At 69.9% G+C, this 16,696-nt stretch overlaps 4 non-coding genes across 4 annotated transcripts; all 4 read right to left on the minus strand.

The window, feature by feature from the left end:
• Positions 1-2,455: 2,455 nt before the first annotated feature.
• LOC139043818 (5S ribosomal RNA) lies at positions 2,456-2,574 on the minus strand. Its single transcript, XR_011500878.1, has one exon. It is a non-coding gene; the product is annotated as a 5S ribosomal RNA (ribosomal RNA).
• Positions 2,575-6,713: 4,139 nt separating this feature from the next.
• Positions 6,714-6,832, minus strand: LOC139043819 (5S ribosomal RNA). Its single transcript, XR_011500879.1, has one exon. It is a non-coding gene; the product is annotated as a 5S ribosomal RNA (ribosomal RNA).
• A 4,135-nt stretch (positions 6,833-10,967) lies between these two features.
• On the minus strand, positions 10,968-11,086 carry LOC139043820 (5S ribosomal RNA). Its single transcript, XR_011500880.1, has one exon. It is a non-coding gene; the product is annotated as a 5S ribosomal RNA (ribosomal RNA).
• A 4,152-nt stretch (positions 11,087-15,238) lies between these two features.
• Positions 15,239-15,357, minus strand: LOC139043821 (5S ribosomal RNA). The gene has a single exon (XR_011500881.1). It is a non-coding gene; the product is annotated as a 5S ribosomal RNA (ribosomal RNA).
• Positions 15,358-16,696: the final 1,339 nt, after the last annotated feature.

The following is a 16,696-nucleotide window of genomic DNA, read 5'->3' on the forward strand; positions in this document are numbered from 1 at the left end:
GCTGCCCGTCTCCAGCGTTTGGGCCCTGTGGGCCTTCTTGCGTCCCACTGGAAAGGGGACCCTGGGACGGAGAGAAGATGGGCAGGGGGCGGGCTTCGGCAAAGAGAGCGACGGCCATCCACAGACGTCCGACGAGGCCCTCCGGGGCGCCAAGCTCTCCATTTTCCACGGCACGTGTCCTCGTCAGGTTCTGCCACCTCTGGCCGGCATGCGTAGGCACACCGCTGGTCTTGCGGCCCCAGAGGCGAGGAGGCGAACGCCCCGGAGGCCGAGATTGGCACCCGCGTTCTCGGCTGCTGGGTGGCCAGCACCTAGGAGAGTGTCTGGCCGGAAGCAGCCAGGCGATCGATCCCTGGGTGCTGGATGAGCCTCGGCGGCAAGAAGTAGGCTCGTGGGGAAGGACGGCGGCCGAGGCCCGGGCCCCCACCGAGGCCGCGCTCCGTGCTGAGCGGTCTGCTCCGTGTTTCCCGCTTGCGTTCTCACCAGCACTCGCCCCCGCAAGGAGGCACGAACGCCAGGACCCCCTCGCACCAGAGGAGGAAAGCGCAGCTCAGGGAGGGCACGTCACTCGCGGGAGACGGCGGCCCTTGGGTTTCAGCTCAGGACTTCGGTCTCCCGAGCCTGCGTTTCGGGGCAAGGCTCCGGTCCCGCGCTCCGGGAAACTGACAGGGACGCAGTCCCGCTTCTCCCCGCAGAAGGTGCTCCTCGGAGATCAGATCCGGGGACCCGTCAGAACCACCCCGGGCACGAGCTGGCAGGGAGCGACGCGCACCGCCCCCCCCCCATCCCGCAGCCCGCAGCCCGCAGCCCGAGGAAGCGAGGAGCAGGCGATAGAGGCGCTGGGTTGGCAGGAGGGGAAACGGGGCCGGCAGGAGAAGCGAACCGCGAAGAGACTCCCTCCCAGGACGACGATGGCTGAACGGGGAGAGGAGGGAGCTTTGGGTCCTCTCTCGTCCTGCTTTGACCGGGATGTCCCCATTTTTCCACAGCGAGCGAGTATGGCTCTTGGATTCGGTGGGGAAGACGTGATTTATCTGGAGGACTTTTCCCTTCGGGGGTTCAAAGTCCGTTCTCTGAGGCAAGGCTCCCTCTCTGCCTCCCTGTCCTTCCCATTCGCCTCCCCGGAAGCCAGCTCTCCTCCCGGTTTCCTGGATCCCTTGGCCACGGTCCTCTGTTGCAAACACAGGCAGGTGCAAAGAAGATGCGAAAGGCTGCCCGAGCCACGCGAACGGAAAGCTGAAGCCAGGGAGCCAGGAAGGGCTGGCTGCTGAGGGAGGACGTGTCCTGTCAGGAGGCTTTTCAACTCCCTCTGACAGATGCGGCCTGGAGGGGCGGGGCCCGGCCGGGGCCCTGGGGTGGTAGGGGTCGGGTGTGAGGGGGTGGGTGGGGAGGCGGGGGGAGGCGGGAAGAGAGGGAGGCCCCCGAGTGAGGGGACACCAAAAGCCTCAGCCATCAAGACTCCTCGTCTTTGCATCCAGCGTTCTCAAACTCAAAACGAACGCAAGCTCATCCACCAGGAGCAACGTAGCAGCGTTTCCAAGCGAGGCAGGACCGCCCGAAGGCGAAAGCAGAATGGGATCCTAGTCAGGTGGAGCTTGAAACTCAGACCCACCCACCCCCCTACCCCCCCCCACCACCACCACCTCCCCCCCTCCCCCCCACCCCGGGAAGGGGGCTTCTGGAAGGAAAAGCGAGACAAACTGACAGGGACAAACTTAGGTCGGGAAAGGAGTGTTGATTGTGAATGAGCCTCTCAAGGACAAGCAAGCGGGTACCAGGTTTTAGAAGATGACCTGCAGCGGCAGAGACGCCAGCAAAGGCAGAAGCCATCCCGTCTTGGGTGAGGTGCCCGAGACGCTCCTCTCTAACCCAGTCCGCCCTGTCCTTGGAGAAGCGGGCGGTGTCTGGAAAAGCCTGACCAGGTGCCTTTCCTCGGTGGGCGGGGCTGGTCGCTTTGGGACCCGTTTGGGCCTCCCGGCACCGCCGTGGAATCCGTTCCACCTGACAGGACGACTCTACCCGGCGGCTGGGGCGGCGGGGGCGGGGCGCCGAGGGAAGGGCTGGGGTGTCACCGGAGCGGGAGCCGAGCGGGTGGGAAGAGGCCGAGGCCAGAGGGAGCCGGCCGGCGGCGTGTGCGGCGTCGGGGTCCCGGTCCCGGTCCCGGTCCCGGTCCCGCCGGGCTGGCCCCGATTGGCCCTGGGTTCGGGTGGGGCCGCGAGCTGGAAGGGTTGGGCTGTGGCGGGGAGGGGTTGGGCCCTGCCCATGGGCGGCGCCGGCGGGCCCGCGGTGCGGAGGGGGGGGGGGGGGGGGGGGGGGGGGTGGGGGGGGTCGGGCGGGCTGGGGGGGGGGGGGGCGTCCGCGGAGGACGGAGGCCGGAGGCCGCAGGACGGAGGAGGGGCGGCAGGAGCGCGGAGGGAGCCGCGCCCGGCCGGCGGCAAAAGGCGAGGGAGGCAAAAGCCTACAGCACCCGGTATTCCCAGGCGGTCTCCCATCCAAGTACTAACCAGGCCCGACCCTGCTTAGCTTCCGAGATCAGACGAGATCGGGCGCGTTCAGGGTGGTATGGCCGTAGACGCTGGCGCCTGCCGCCGGCGCCCCTAAGAAGCCGCGCCGCGTCGCCCGGCCCGCGGCTCGCGCGCGCCCAGGCCTCTGTGACGCGCACCCGCCGCCGGCGCCCCCTGCGCCCGCGCCCGGCCTGCCGCCTTCCTCCCGCTGCTGCCTCCCGCCGCGGCCGCCTCGGGCGCGGCCAGCGGGCCAGCCAAACCCTGCGCTGCCCCGCCCTGCTGCCCTCCCAGGGCGCGGAGGCCTGGAGCAGCCCGGGGTGCGAGGAGGCGGGGCGGGGCGGGCGGCGGTGGGAAACGAGGGGTGGTGGGGGCGGCGGTGGGGGCGGGGATGGGGGCGGGGCGCCTGGCTGGGCGCTCTCCCCTCGCGGCCCGGGAACACTCCAGGCCGCCCTGGCCGCTCGGATCCGGCGATGGGTCGCAGGAGATGCGGCTGCTGGGAGGGGGGTGGCGCGGGGCACTTGGCCCGAGGCGTCGGGGCGTCGGGCCGCCGGGCCCGTGCTCCTCTGAGTCCCCTCCGGCCCGAGGGGCCTCCCAGCGGGAGCCCTGACCTCTGCGGCGCCGGCCGGGCCCCGACTTGCCCAAACCCAGGCGGAGCCACCGGCGCGACCAGAGGGCGTCAGCGGAAGCCCGCCGCGCTGCCCCTGAGGGAGCGGGGAGGCGGGGCGGCCACACTTCCCCCCCGCCAGCGCCGCCCAGGAGACCGGCACCCCGCCCCCAACCCGCCCCTCGCGGGGACCCTGGACAGCTCCTGCTGGCGCCAGCCCAGAGACCCAGAGACAGAGACAGAGACAGAGACACGGAGAAACAGAGAAACGGCGACACGGAGAGGATCCAAGACACGGACCTAGACAGACACCCACCCTGACCCAGAGAGGCTCTGCCCAAGAGCTCGCTTCCCCCCCAGGAGGGCGGTGGTGCTGGAGCTGGGCCCGGGCCAGGAGGCAGGGGCCCCGGGGCTGGCGATCACCCCTGGGGCCCTAGGCCGCGCAGACAGGCTCTCAGGAGTCCCGGGCTCCCGGCATCGCTGCCCCGCCATCGCCCAGGAACCACAGGCAGGCACCGGAGCTCGCTGGCGCGCTCTGTCTGCGCTTGCGTGTGCGTGTGCTTGTGCGGGTTGTGCGAGTGGGTGTGTAGGCGTGTGTGTGTGTGTGTGTGTGTGTGTGTGCGCGCGCGCGCGCGCGCGCGCCTGTGTGTCTGTGTGCCTGTGTGTGTGTGTGCGTCCGGGTTTGTGTGTTCCTTTCTCTCCGCTTCTTCGCTCTGGCTCTTTTCCTCTTTCTGCCGGGCACCCCCGACCTTACTGAGTTGATAGAAGGAGCAGGCAGAAAAGTCAGGGCCCAGAGAACTTGGCACGAGAAAGCAGCTCCATCTACCAGACATGTAGAAGCCCCTCCCCGACGACCGACCGCAGCGTCCCCGTTCTGCTCAAGTGCCGCTGGGGACGTTGCCCGGGATCTCCCGCCCGCTAGGTCACCGACGAAGGCGCCTCCGTCTTCCCAAGAGCGCGCTCGCGCCCAGGACGGAGGGAGGAGCAGCACGGTGTGATGACGGGGAGGAAGAGTCGCGTCCGAAGGCCCGTCGGTGCCTGCCGACGTCCCGGCTCTCCCTGTCTCGAGACCTCTGGGCTTCAGGGTTCTGTGCCGCAAGGCTTTCCCGCCGCACCCCCCGGGACCCAGGGCGCGCTGTGTGCGCTGCCCGTCTCCAGCGTTTGGGCCCTGTGGGCCTTCTTGCGTCCCACTGGAAAGGGGACCCTGGGACGGAGAGAAGATGGGCAGGGGGCGGGCTTCGGCAAAGAGAGCGACGGCCATCCACAGACGTCCGACGAGGCCCTCCGGGGCGCCAAGCTCTCCATTTTCCACGGCACGTGTCCTCGTCAGGTTCTGCCACCTCTGGCCGGCATGCGTAGGCACACCGCTGGTCTTGCGGCCCCAGAGGCGAGGAGGCGAACGCCCCGGAGGCCGAGATTGGCACCCGCGTTCTCGGCTGCTGGGTGGCCAGCACCTAGGAGAGTGTCTGGCCGGAAGCAGCCAGGCGATCGATCCCTGGGTGCTGGATGAGCCTCGGCGGCAAGAAGTAGGCTCGTGGGGAAGGACGGCGGCCGAGGCCCGGGCCCCCACCGAGGCCGCGCTCCGTGCTGAGCGGTCTGCTCCGTATTTCCCGCTTGCGTTCTCACCAGCACTCGCCCCCGCAAGGAGGCACGAACGCCAGGACCCCCTCGCACCAGAGGAGGAAAGCGCAGCTCAGGGAGGGCACGTCACTCGCGGGAGACGGCGCCCCTTGGGTTTCAGCTCAGGACTTCGGTCTCCCGAGCCTGCGTTTCGGGGCAAGGCTCCGGTCCCGCGCTCCGGGAAACTGACAGGGACGCAGTCCCGCTTCTCCCCGCAGAAGGTGCTCCTCGGAGATCAGATCCGGGGACCCGTCAGAACCACCCCGGGCACGAGCTGGCAGGGAGCGACGCGCACCGCACCCCCCCCCTCCCCCATCCCGCAGCCCGCAGCCCGCAGCCCGAGGAAGCGAGGAGCAGGCGATAGAGGCGCTGGGTTGGCAGGAGGGGAAACGGGGCCGGCAGGAGAAGCGAACCGCGAAGAGACTCCCTCCCAGGACGACGATGGCTGAACGGGGAGAGGAGGGAGCTTTGGGTCCTCTCTCGTCCTGCTTTGACCGGGATGTCCCCATTTTTCCACAGCGAGCGAGTATGGCTCTTGGATTCGGTGGGGAAGACGTGATTTATCTGGAGGACTTTTCCCTTCGGGGGTTCAAAGTCCGTTCTCTGAGGCAAGGCTCCCTCTCTGCCTCCCTGTCCTTCCCATTCGCCTCCCCGGAAGCCAGCTCTCCTCCCGGTTTCCTGGATCCCTTGGCCACGGTCCTCTGTTGCAAACACAGGCAGGTGCAAAGAAGATGCGAAAGGCTGCCCGAGCCACGCGAACGGAAAGCTGAAGCCAGGGAGCCAGGAAGGGCTGGCTGCTGAGGGAGGACGTGTCCTGTCAGGAGGCTTTTCAACTCCCTCTGACAGATGCGGCCTGGAGGGGCGGGGCCCGGCCGGGGCCCTGGGGTGGTAGGGGTCGGGTGTGAGGGGGTGGGTGGGGAGGCGGGGGGAGGCGGGAAGAGAGGGAGGCCCCCGAGTGAGGGGACACCAAAAGCCTCAGCCATCAAGACTCCTCGTCTTTGCATCCAGCGTTCTCAAACTCAAAACGAACGCAAGCTCATCCACCAGGAGCAACGTAGCAGCGTTTCCAAGCGAGGCAGGACCGCCCGAAGGCGAAAGCAGAATGGGATCCTAGTCAGGTGGAGCTTGAAACTCAGACCCACCCACCCCCCTACCCCCCCCCCACCACCACCACCTCCCCCCCTCCCCCCCACCCCGGGAAGGGGGCTTCTGGAAGGAAAAGCGAGACAAACTGACAGGGACAAACTTAGGTCGGGAAAGGAGTGTTGATTGTGAATGAGCCTCTCAAGGACAAGCAAGCGGGTACCAGGTTTTAGAAGATGACCTGCAGCGGCAGAGACGCCAGCAAAGGCAGAAGCCATCCCGTCTTGGGTGAGGTGCCCGAGACGCTCCTCTCTAACCCAGTCCGCCCTGTCCTTGGAGAAGCGGGCGGTGTCTGGAAAAGCCTGACCAGGTGCCTTTCCTCGGTGGGCGGGGCTGGTCGCTTTGGGACCCGTTTGGGCCTCCCGGCACCGCCGTGGAATCCGTTCCACCTGACAGGACGACTCTACCCGGCGGCTGGGGCGGCGGGGGCGGGGCGCCGAGGGAAGGGCTGGGGTGTCACCGGAGCGGGAGCCGAGCGGGTGGGAAGAGGCCGAGGCCAGAGGGAGCCGGCCGGCGGCGTGTGCGGCGTCGGGGTCCCGGTCCCGGTCCCGGTCCCGGTCCCGCCGGGCTGGCCCCGATTGGCCCTGGGTTCGGGTGGGGCCGCGAGCTGGAAGGGTTGGGCTGTGGCGGGGAGGGGTTGGGCCCTGCCCATGGGCGGCGCCGGCGGGCCCGCGGTGCGGAGGGGGGCGGGAGGGGAGGGGGAGGGTGGGGGGGGTCGGGCTGGCTGGAGGGGTGGGGGGCGTCCGCGGAGGACGGAGGCCGGAGGCCGCAGGACGGAGGAGGGGCGGCAGGAGCGCGGAGGGAGCCGCGCCCGGCCGGCGGCAAAAGGCGAGGGAGGCAAAAGCCTACAGCACCCGGTATTCCCAGGCGGTCTCCCATCCAAGTACTAACCAGGCCCGACCCTGCTTAGCTTCCGAGATCAGACGAGATCGGGCGCGTTCAGGGTGGTATGGCCGTAGACGCTGGCGCCTGCCGCCGGCGCCCCTAAGAAGCCGCGCCGCGTCGCCCGGCCCGCGGCTCGCGCGCGCCCAGGCCTCTGTGACGCGCACCCGCCGCCGGCGCCCCCTGCGCCCGCGCCCGGCCTGCCGCCTTCCTCCCGCTGCTGCCTCCCGCCGCGGCCGCCTCGGGCGCGGCCAGCGGGCCAGCCAAACCCTGCGCTGCCCCGCCCTGCTGCCCTCCCAGGGCGCGGAGGCCTGGAGCAGCCCGGGGTGCGAGGAGGCGGGGCGGGGCGGGCGGCGGTGGGAAACGAGGGGTGGTGGGGGCGGCGGTGGGGGCGGGGATGGGGGCGGGGCGCCTGGCTGGGCGCTCTCCCCTCGCGGCCCGGGAACACTCCAGGCCGCCCTGGCCGCTCGGATCCGGCGATGGGTCGCAGGAGATGCGGCTGCTGGGAGGGGGGTGGCGCGGGGCACTTGGCCCGAGGCGTCGGGGCGTCGGGCCGCCGGGCCCGTGCTCCTCTGAGTCCCCTCCGGCCCGAGGGGCCTCCCAGCGGGAGCCCTGACCTCTGCGGCGCCGGCCGGGCCCCGACTTGCCCAAACCCAGGCGGAGCCACCGGCGCGACCAGAGGGCGTCAGCGGAAGCCCGCCGCGCTGCCCCTGAGGGAGCGGGGAGGCGGGGCGGCCACACTTCCCCCCCGCCAGCGCCGCCCAGGAGACCGGCACCCCGCCCCCAACCCGCCCCTCGCGGGGACCCTGGACAGCTCCTGCTGGCGCCAGCCCAGAGACCCAGAGACAGAGACAGAGACAGAGACACGGAGAAACAGAGAAACGGCGACACGGAGAGGATCCAAGACACGGACCTAGACAGACACCCACCCTGACCCAGAGAGGCTCTGCCCAAGAGCTCGCTTCCCCCCCAGGAGGGCGGTGGTGCTGGAGCTGGGCCCGGGCCAGGAGGCAGGGGCCCCGGGGCTGGCGATCACCCCTGGGGCCCTAGGCCGCGCAGACAGGCTCTCAGGAGTCCCGGGCTCCCGGCATCGCTGCCCCGCCATCGCCCAGGAACCACAGGCAGGCACCGGAGCTCGCTGGCGCGCTCTGTCTGCGCTTGCGTGTGCGTGTGCTTGTGCGGGTTGTGCGAGTGGGTGTGTAGGCGTGTGTGTGTGTGTGTGTGTGTGTGTGCGCGCGCGCGCGCGCGCGCCTGTGTGTCTGTGTGCCTGTGTGTGTGTGTGCGTCCGGGTTTGTGTGTTCCTTTCTCTCCGCTTCTTCGCTCTGGCTCTTTTCCTCTTTCTGCCGGGCACCCCCGACCTTACTGAGTTGATAGAAGGAGCAGGCAGAAAAGTCAGGGCCCAGAGAACTTGGCACGAGAAAGCAGCTCCATCTACCAGACATGTAGAAGCCCCTCCCCGACGACCGACCGCAGCGTCCCCGTTCTGCTCAAGTGCCGCTGGGGACGTTGCCCGGGATCTCCCGCCCGCTAGGTCACCGACGAAGGCGCCTCCGTCTTCCCAAGAGCGCGCTCGCGCCCAGGACGGAGGGAGGAGCAGCACGGTGTGATGACGGGGAGGAAGAGTCGCGTCCGAAGGCCCGTCGGTGCCTGCCGACGTCCCGGCTCTCCCTGTCTCGAGACCTCTGGGCTTCAGGGTTCTGTGCCGCAAGGCTTTCCCGCCGCACCCCCCGGGACCCAGGGCGCGCTGTGTGCGCTGCCCGTCTCCAGCGTTTGGGCCCTGTGGGCCTTCTTGCGTCCCACTGGAAAGGGGACCCTGGGACGGAGAGAAGATGGGCAGGGGGCGGGCTTCGGCAAAGAGAGCGACGGCCATCCACAGACGTCCGACGAGGCCCTCCGGGGCGCCAAGCTCTCCATTTTCCACGGCACGTGTCCTCGTCAGGTTCTGCCACCTCTGGCCGGCATGCGTAGGCACACCGCTGGTCTTGCGGCCCCAGAGGCGAGGAGGCGAACGCCCCGGAGGCCGAGATTGGCACCCGCGTTCTCGGCTGCTGGGTGGCCAGCACCTAGGAGAGTGTCTGGCCGGAAGCAGCCAGGCGATCGATCCCTGGGTGCTGGATGAGCCTCGGCGGCAAGAAGTAGGCTCGTGGGGAAGGACGGCGGCCGAGGCCCGGGCCCCCACCGAGGCCGCGCTCCGTGCTGAGCGGTCTGCTCCGTATTTCCCGCTTGCGTTCTCACCAGCACTCGCCCCCGCAAGGAGGCACGAACGCCAGGACCCCCTCGCACCAGAGGAGGAAAGCGCAGCTCAGGGAGGGCACGTCACTCGCGGGAGACGGCGCCCCTTGGGTTTCAGCTCAGGACTTCGGTCTCCCGAGCCTGCGTTTCGGGGCAAGGCTCCGGTCCCGCGCTCCGGGAAACTGACAGGGACGCAGTCCCGCTTCTCCCCGCAGAAGGTGCTCCTCGGAGATCAGATCCGGGGACCCGTCAGAACCACCCCGGGCACGAGCTGGCAGGGAGCGACGCGCACCGCACCCCCCCCCTCCCCCATCCCGCAGCCCGCAGCCCGCAGCCCGAGGAAGCGAGGAGCAGGCGAGAGAGGCGCTGGGTTGGCAGGAGGGGAAACGGGGCCGGCAGGAGAAGCGAACCGCGAAGAGACTCCCTCCCAGGACGACGATGGCTGAACGGGGAGAGGAGGGAGCTTTGGGTCCTCTCTCGTCCTGCTTTGACCGGGATGTCCCCATTTTTCCACAGCGAGCGAGTATGGCTCTTGGATTCGGTGGGGAAGACGTGATTTATCTGGAGGACTTTTCCCTTCGGGGGTTCAAAGTCCGTTCTCTGAGGCAAGGCTCCCTCTCTGCCTCCCTGTCCTTCCCATTCGCCTCCCCGGAAGCCAGCTCTCCTCCCGGTTTCCTGGATCCCTTGGCCACGGTCCTCTGTTGCAAACACAGGCAGGTGCAAAGAAGATGCGAAAGGCTGCCCGAGCCACGCGAACGGAAAGCTGAAGCCAGGGAGCCAGGAAGGGCTGGCTGCTGAGGGAGGACGTGTCCTGTCAGGAGGCTTTTCAACTCCCTCTGACAGATGCGGCCTGGAGGGGCGGGGCCCGGCCGGGGCCCTGGGGTGGTAGGGGTCGGGTGTGAGGGGGTGGGTGGGGAGGCGGGGGGAGGCGGGAAGAGAGGGAGGCCCCCGAGTGAGGGGACACCAAAAGCCTCAGCCATCAAGACTCCTCGTCTTTGCATCCAGCGTTCTCAAACTCAAAACGAACGCAAGCTCATCCACCAGGAGCAACGTAGCAGCGTTTCCAAGCGAGGCAGGACCGCCCGAAGGCGAAAGCAGAATGGGATCCTAGTCAGGTGGAGCTTGAAACTCAGACCCACCCACCCCCCTACCCCCCCCCCACCACCACCACCTCCCCCCCTCCCCCCCACCCCGGGAAGGGGGCTTCTGGAAGGAAAAGCGAGACAAACTGACAGGGACAAACTTAGGTCGGGAAAGGAGTGTTGATTGTGAATGAGCCTCTCAAGGACAAGCAAGCGGGTACCAGGTTTTAGAAGATGACCTGCAGCGGCAGAGACGCCAGCAAAGGCAGAAGCCATCCCGTCTTGGGTGAGGTGCCCGAGACGCTCCTCTCTAACCCAGTCCGCCCTGTCCTTGGAGAAGCGGGCGGTGTCTGGAAAAGCCTGACCAGGTGCCTTTCCTCGGTGGGCGGGGCTGGTCGCTTTGGGACCCGTTTGGGCCTCCCGGCACCGCCGTGGAATCCGTTCCACCTGACAGGACGACTCTACCCGGCGGCTGGGGCGGCGGGGGCGGGGCGCCGAGGGAAGGGCTGGGGTGTCACCGGAGCGGGAGCCGAGCGGGTGGGAAGAGGCCGAGGCCAGAGGGAGCCGGCCGGCGGCGTGTGCGGCGTCGGGGTCCCGGTCCCGGTCCCGGTCCCGGTCCCGCCGGGCTGGCCCCGATTGGCCCTGGGTTCGGGTGGGGCCGCGAGCTGGAAGGGTTGGGCTGTGGCGGGGAGGGGTTGGGCCCTGCCCATGGGCGGCGCCGGCGGGCCCGCGGTGCGGAGGGGGGCGGGAGGGGAGGGGGAGGGTGGGGGGGGTCGGGCTGGCTGGAGGGGTGGGGGGCGTCCGCGGAGGACGGAGGCCGGAGGCCGCAGGACGGAGGAGGGGCGGCAGGAGCGCGGAGGGAGCCGCGCCCGGCCGGCGGCAAAAGGCGAGGGAGGCAAAAGCCTACAGCACCCGGTATTCCCAGGCGGTCTCCCATCCAAGTACTAACCAGGCCCGACCCTGCTTAGCTTCCGAGATCAGACGAGATCGGGCGCGTTCAGGGTGGTATGGCCGTAGACGCTGGCGCCTGCCGCCGGCGCCCCTAAGAAGCCGCGCCGCGTCGCCCGGCCCGCGGCTCGCGCGCGCCCAGGCCTCTGTGACGCGCACCCGCCGCCGGCGCCCCCTGCGCCCGCGCCCGGCCTGCCGCCTTCCTCCCGCTGCTGCCTCCCGCCGCGGCCGCCTCGGGCGCGGCCAGCGGGCCAGCCAAACCCTGCGCTGCCCCGCCCTGCTGCCCTCCCAGGGCGCGGAGGCCTGGAGCAGCCCGGGGTGCGAGGAGGCGGGGCGGGGCGGGCGGCGGTGGGAAACGAGGGGTGGTGGGGGCGGCGGTGGGGGCGGGGATGGGGGCGGGGCGCCTGGCTGGGCGCTCTCCCCTCGCGGCCCGGGAACACTCCAGGCCGCCCTGGCCGCTCGGATCCGGCGATGGGTCGCAGGAGATGCGGCTGCTGGGAGGGGGGTGGCGCGGGGCACTTGGCCCGAGGCGTCGGGGCGTCGGGCCGCCGGGCCCGTGCTCCTCTGAGTCCCCTCCGGCCCGAGGGGCCTCCCAGCGGGAGCCCTGACCTCTGCGGCGCCGGCCGGGCCCCGACTTGCCCAAACCCAGGCGGAGCCACCGGCGCGACCAGAGGGCGTCAGCGGAAGCCCGCCGCGCTGCCCCTGAGGGAGCGGGGAGGCGGGGCGGCCACACTTCCCCCCCGCCAGCGCCGCCCAGGAGACCGGCACCCCGCCCCCAACCCGCCCCTCGCGGGGACCCTGGACAGCTCCTGCTGGCGCCAGCCCAGAGACCCAGAGACAGAGACAGAGACAGAGACACGGAGAAACAGAGAAACGGCGACACGGAGAGGATCCAAGACACGGACCTAGACAGACACCCACCCTGACCCAGAGAGGCTCTGCCCAAGAGCTCGCTTCCCCCCCAGGAGGGCGGTGGTGCTGGAGCTGGGCCCGGGCCAGGAGGCAGGGGCCCCGGGGCTGGCGATCACCCCTGGGGCCCTAGGCCGCGCAGACAGGCTCTCAGGAGTCCCGGGCTCCCGGCATCGCTGCCCCGCCATCGCCCAGGAACCACAGGCAGGCACCGGAGCTCGCTGGCGCGCTCTGTCTGCGCTTGCGTGTGCGTGTGCTTGTGCGGGTTGTGCGAGTGGGTGTGTAGGCGTGTGTGTGTGTGTGTGTGTGTGTGTGCGCGCGCGCGCGCGCGCGCCTGTGTGTCTGTGTGCCTGTGTGTGTGTGTGCGTCCGGGTTTGTGTGTTCCTTTCTCTCCGCTTCTTCGCTCTGGCTCTTTTCCTCTTTCTGCCGGGCACCCCCGACCTTACTGAGTTGATAGAAGGAGCAGGCAGAAAAGTCAGGGCCCAGAGAACTTGGCACGAGAAAGCAGCTCCATCTACCAGACATGTAGAAGCCCCTCCCCGACGACCGACCGCAGCGTCCCCGTTCTGCTCAAGTGCCGCTGGGGACGTTGCCCGGGATCTCCCGCCCGCTAGGTCACCGACGAAGGCGCCTCCGTCTTCCCAAGAGCGCGCTCGCGCCCAGGACGGAGGGAGGAGCAGCACGGTGTGATGACGGGGAGGAAGAGTCGCGTCCGAAGGCCCGTCGGTGCCTGCCGACGTCCCGGCTCTCCCTGTCTCGAGACCTCTGGGCTTCAGGGTTCTGTGCCGCAAGGCTTTCCCGCCGCACCCCCCGGGACCCAGGGCGCGCTGTGTGCGCTGCCCGTCTCCAGCGTTTGGGCCCTGTGGGCCTTCTTGCGTCCCACTGGAAAGGGGACCCTGGGACGGAGAGAAGATGGGCAGGGGGCGGGCTTCGGCAAAGAGAGCGACGGCCATCCACAGACGTCCGACGAGGCCCTCCGGGGCGCCAAGCTCTCCATTTTCCACGGCACGTGTCCTCGTCAGGTTCTGCCACCTCTGGCCGGCATGCGTAGGCACACCGCTGGTCTTGCGGCCCCAGAGGCGAGGAGGCGAACGCCCCGGAGGCCGAGATTGGCACCCGCGTTCTCGGCTGCTGGGTGGCCAGCACCTAGGAGAGTGTCTGGCCGGAAGCAGCCAGGCGATCGATCCCTGGGTGCTGGATGAGCCTCGGCGGCAAGAAGTAGGCTCGTGGGGAAGGACGGCGGCCGAGGCCCGGGCCCCCACCGAGGCCGCGCTCCGTGCTGAGCGGTCTGCTCCGTATTTCCCGCTTGCGTTCTCACCAGCACTCGCCCCCGCAAGGAGGCACGAACGCCAGGACCCCCTCGCACCAGAGGAGGAAAGCGCAGCTCAGGGAGGGCACGTCACTCGCGGGAGACGGCGCCCCTTGGGTTTCAGCTCAGGACTTCGGTCTCCCGAGCCTGCGTTTCGGGGCAAGGCTCCGGTCCCGCGCTCCGGGAAACTGACAGGGACGCAGTCCCGCTTCTCCCCGCAGAAGGTGCTCCTCGGAGATCAGATCCGGGGACCCGTCAGAACCACCCCGGGCACGAGCTGGCAGGGAGCGACGCGCACCGCACCCCCCCCTCCCCCATCCCGCAGCCCGCAGCCCGCAGCCCGAGGAAGCGAGGAGCAGGCGATAGAGGCGCTGGGTTGGCAGGAGGGGAAACGGGGCCGGCAGGAGAAGCGAACCGCGAAGAGACTCCCTCCCAGGACGACGATGGCTGAACGGGGAGAGGAGGGAGCTTTGGGTCCTCTCTCGTCCTGCTTTGACCGGGATGTCCCCATTTTTCCACAGCGAGCGAGTATGGCTCTTGGATTCGGTGGGGAAGACGTGATTTATCTGGAGGACTTTTCCCTTCGGGGGTTCAAAGTCCGTTCTCTGAGGCAAGGCTCCCTCTCTGCCTCCCTGTCCTTCCCATTCGCCTCCCCGGAAGCCAGCTCTCCTCCCGGTTTCCTGGATCCCTTGGCCACGGTCCTCTGTTGCAAACACAGGCAGGTGCAAAGAAGATGCGAAAGGCTGCCCGAGCCACGCGAACGGAAAGCTGAAGCCAGGGAGCCAGGAAGGGCTGGCTGCTGAGGGAGGACGTGTCCTGTCAGGAGGCTTTTCAACTCCCTCTGACAGATGCGGCCTGGAGGGGCGGGGCCCGGCCGGGGCCCTGGGGTGGTAGGGGTCGGGTGTGAGGGGGTGGGTGGGGAGGCGGGGGGAGGCGGGAAGAGAGGGAGGCCCCCGAGTGAGGGGACACCAAAAGCCTCAGCCATCAAGACTCCTCGTCTTTGCATCCAGCGTTCTCAAACTCAAAACGAACGCAAGCTCATCCACCAGGAGCAACGTAGCAGCGTTTCCAAGCGAGGCAGGACCGCCCGAAGGCGAAAGCAGAATGGGATCCTAGTCAGGTGGAGCTTGAAACTCAGACCCACCCACCCCCCTACCCCCCCCCACCACCACCACCTCCCCCCCTCCCCCCCACCCCGGGAAGGGGGCTTCTGGAAGGAAAAGCGAGACAAACTGACAGGGACAAACTTAGGTCGGGAAAGGAGTGTTGATTGTGAATGAGCCTCTCAAGGACAAGCAAGCGGGTACCAGGTTTTAGAAGATGACCTGCAGCGGCAGAGACGCCAGCAAAGGCAGAAGCCATCCCGTCTTGGGTGAGGTGCCCGAGACGCTCCTCTCTAACCCAGTCCGCCCTGTCCTTGGAGAAGCGGGCGGTGTCTGGAAAAGCCTGACCAGGTGCCTTTCCTCGGTGGGCGGGGCTGGTCGCTTTGGGACCCGTTTGGGCCTCCCGGCACCGCCGTGGAATCCGTTCCACCTGACAGGACGACTCTACCCGGCGGCTGGGGCGGCGGGGGCGGGGCGCCGAGGGAAGGGCTGGGGTGTCACCGGAGCGGGAGCCGAGCGGGTGGGAAGAGGCCGAGGCCAGAGGGAGCCGGCCGGCGGCGTGTGCGGCGTCGGGGTCCCGGTCCCGGTCCCGGTCCCGGTCCCGGTCCCGGTCCCGGTCCCGCCGGGCTGGCCCCGATTGGCCCTGGGTTCGGGTGGGGCCGCGAGCTGGAAGGGTTGGGCTGTGGCGGGGAGGGGTTGGGCCCTGCCCATGGGCGGCGCCGGCGGGCCCGCGGTGCGGAGGGGGGGCGGGAGGGGAGGGGGAGGGTGGGGGGCGTCGGGCTGGCTGGAGGGGTGGGGGGCGTCCGCGGAGGACGGAGGCCGGAGGCCGCAGGACGGAGGAGGGGCGGCAGGAGCGCGGAGGGAGCCGCGCCCGGCCGGCGGCAAAAGGCGAGGGAGGCAAAAGCCTACAGCACCCGGTATTCCCAGGCGGTCTCCCATCCAAGTACTAACCAGGCCCGACCCTGCTTAGCTTCCGAGATCAGACGAGATCGGGCGCGTTCAGGGTGGTATGGCCGTAGACGCTGGCGCCTGCCGCCGGCGCCCCTAAGAAGCCGCGCCGCGTCGCCCGGCCCGCGGCTCGCGCGCGCCCAGGCCTCTGTGACGCGCACCCGCCGCCGGCGCCCCCTGCGCCCGCGCCCGGCCTGCCGCCTTCCTCCCGCTGCTGCCTCCCGCCGCGGCCGCCTCGGGCGCGGCCAGCGGGCCAGCCAAACCCTGCGCTGCCCCGCCCTGCTGCCCTCCCAGGGCGCGGAGGCCTGGAGCAGCCCGGGGTGCGAGGAGGCGGGGCGGGGCGGGCGGCGGTGGGAAACGAGGGGTGGTGGGGGCGGCGGTGGGGGCGGGGATGGGGGCGGGGCGCCTGGCTGGGCGCTCTCCCCTCGCGGCCCGGGAACACTCCAGGCCGCCCTGGCCGCTCGGATCCGGCGATGGGTCGCAGGAGATGCGGCTGCTGGGAGGGGGGTGGCGCGGGGCACTTGGCCCGAGGCGTCGGGGCGTCGGGCCGCCGGGCCCGTGCTCCTCTGAGTCCCCTCCGGCCCGAGGGGCCTCCCAGCGGGAGCCCTGACCTCTGCGGCGCCGGCCGGGCCCCGACTTGCCCAAACCCAGGCGGAGCCACCGGCGCGACCAGAGGGCGTCAGCGGAAGCCCGCCGCGCTGCCCCTGAGGGAGCGGGGAGGCGGGGCGGCCACACTTCCCCCCCGCCAGCGCCGCCCAGGAGACCGGCACCCCGCCCCCAACCCGCCCCTCGCGGGGACCCTGGACAGCTCCTGCTGGCGCCAGCCCAGAGACCCAGAGACAGAGACAGAGACAGAGACACGGAGAAACAGAGAAACGGCGACACGGAGAGGATCCAAGACACGGACCTAGACAGACACCCACCCTGACCCAGAGAGGCTCTGCCCAAGAGCTCGCTTCCCCCCCAGGAGGGCGGTGGTGCTGGAGCTGGGCCCGGGCCAGGAGGCAGGGGCCCCGGGGCTGGCGATCACCCCTGGGGCCCTAGGCCGCGCAGACAGGCTCTCAGGAGTCCCGGGCTCCCGGCATCGCTGCCCCGCCATCGCCCAGGAACCACAGGCAGGCACCGGAGCTCGCTGGCGCGCTCTGTCTGCGCTTGCGTGTGCGTGTGCTTGTGCGGGTTGTGCGAGTGGGTGTGTAGGCGTGTGTGTGTGTGTGTGTGTGTGTGTGCGCGTGCGCGCGCGCGCGCCTGTGTGTCTGTGTGCCTGTGTGTGTGTGTGCGTCCGGGTTTGTGTGTTCCTTTCTCTCCGCTTCTTCGCTCTGGCTCTTTTCCTCTTTCTGCCGGGCACCCCCGACCTTACTGAGTTGATAGAAGGAGCAGGCAGAAAAGTCAGGGCCCAGAGAACTTGGCACGAG

Source organism: Equus asinus, unplaced genomic scaffold (genome assembly GCF_041296235.1).
Source record: "Equus asinus isolate D_3611 breed Donkey unplaced genomic scaffold, EquAss-T2T_v2 contig_38, whole genome shotgun sequence".
Taxonomy (NCBI): domain Eukaryota; kingdom Metazoa; phylum Chordata; class Mammalia; order Perissodactyla; family Equidae; genus Equus; species Equus asinus.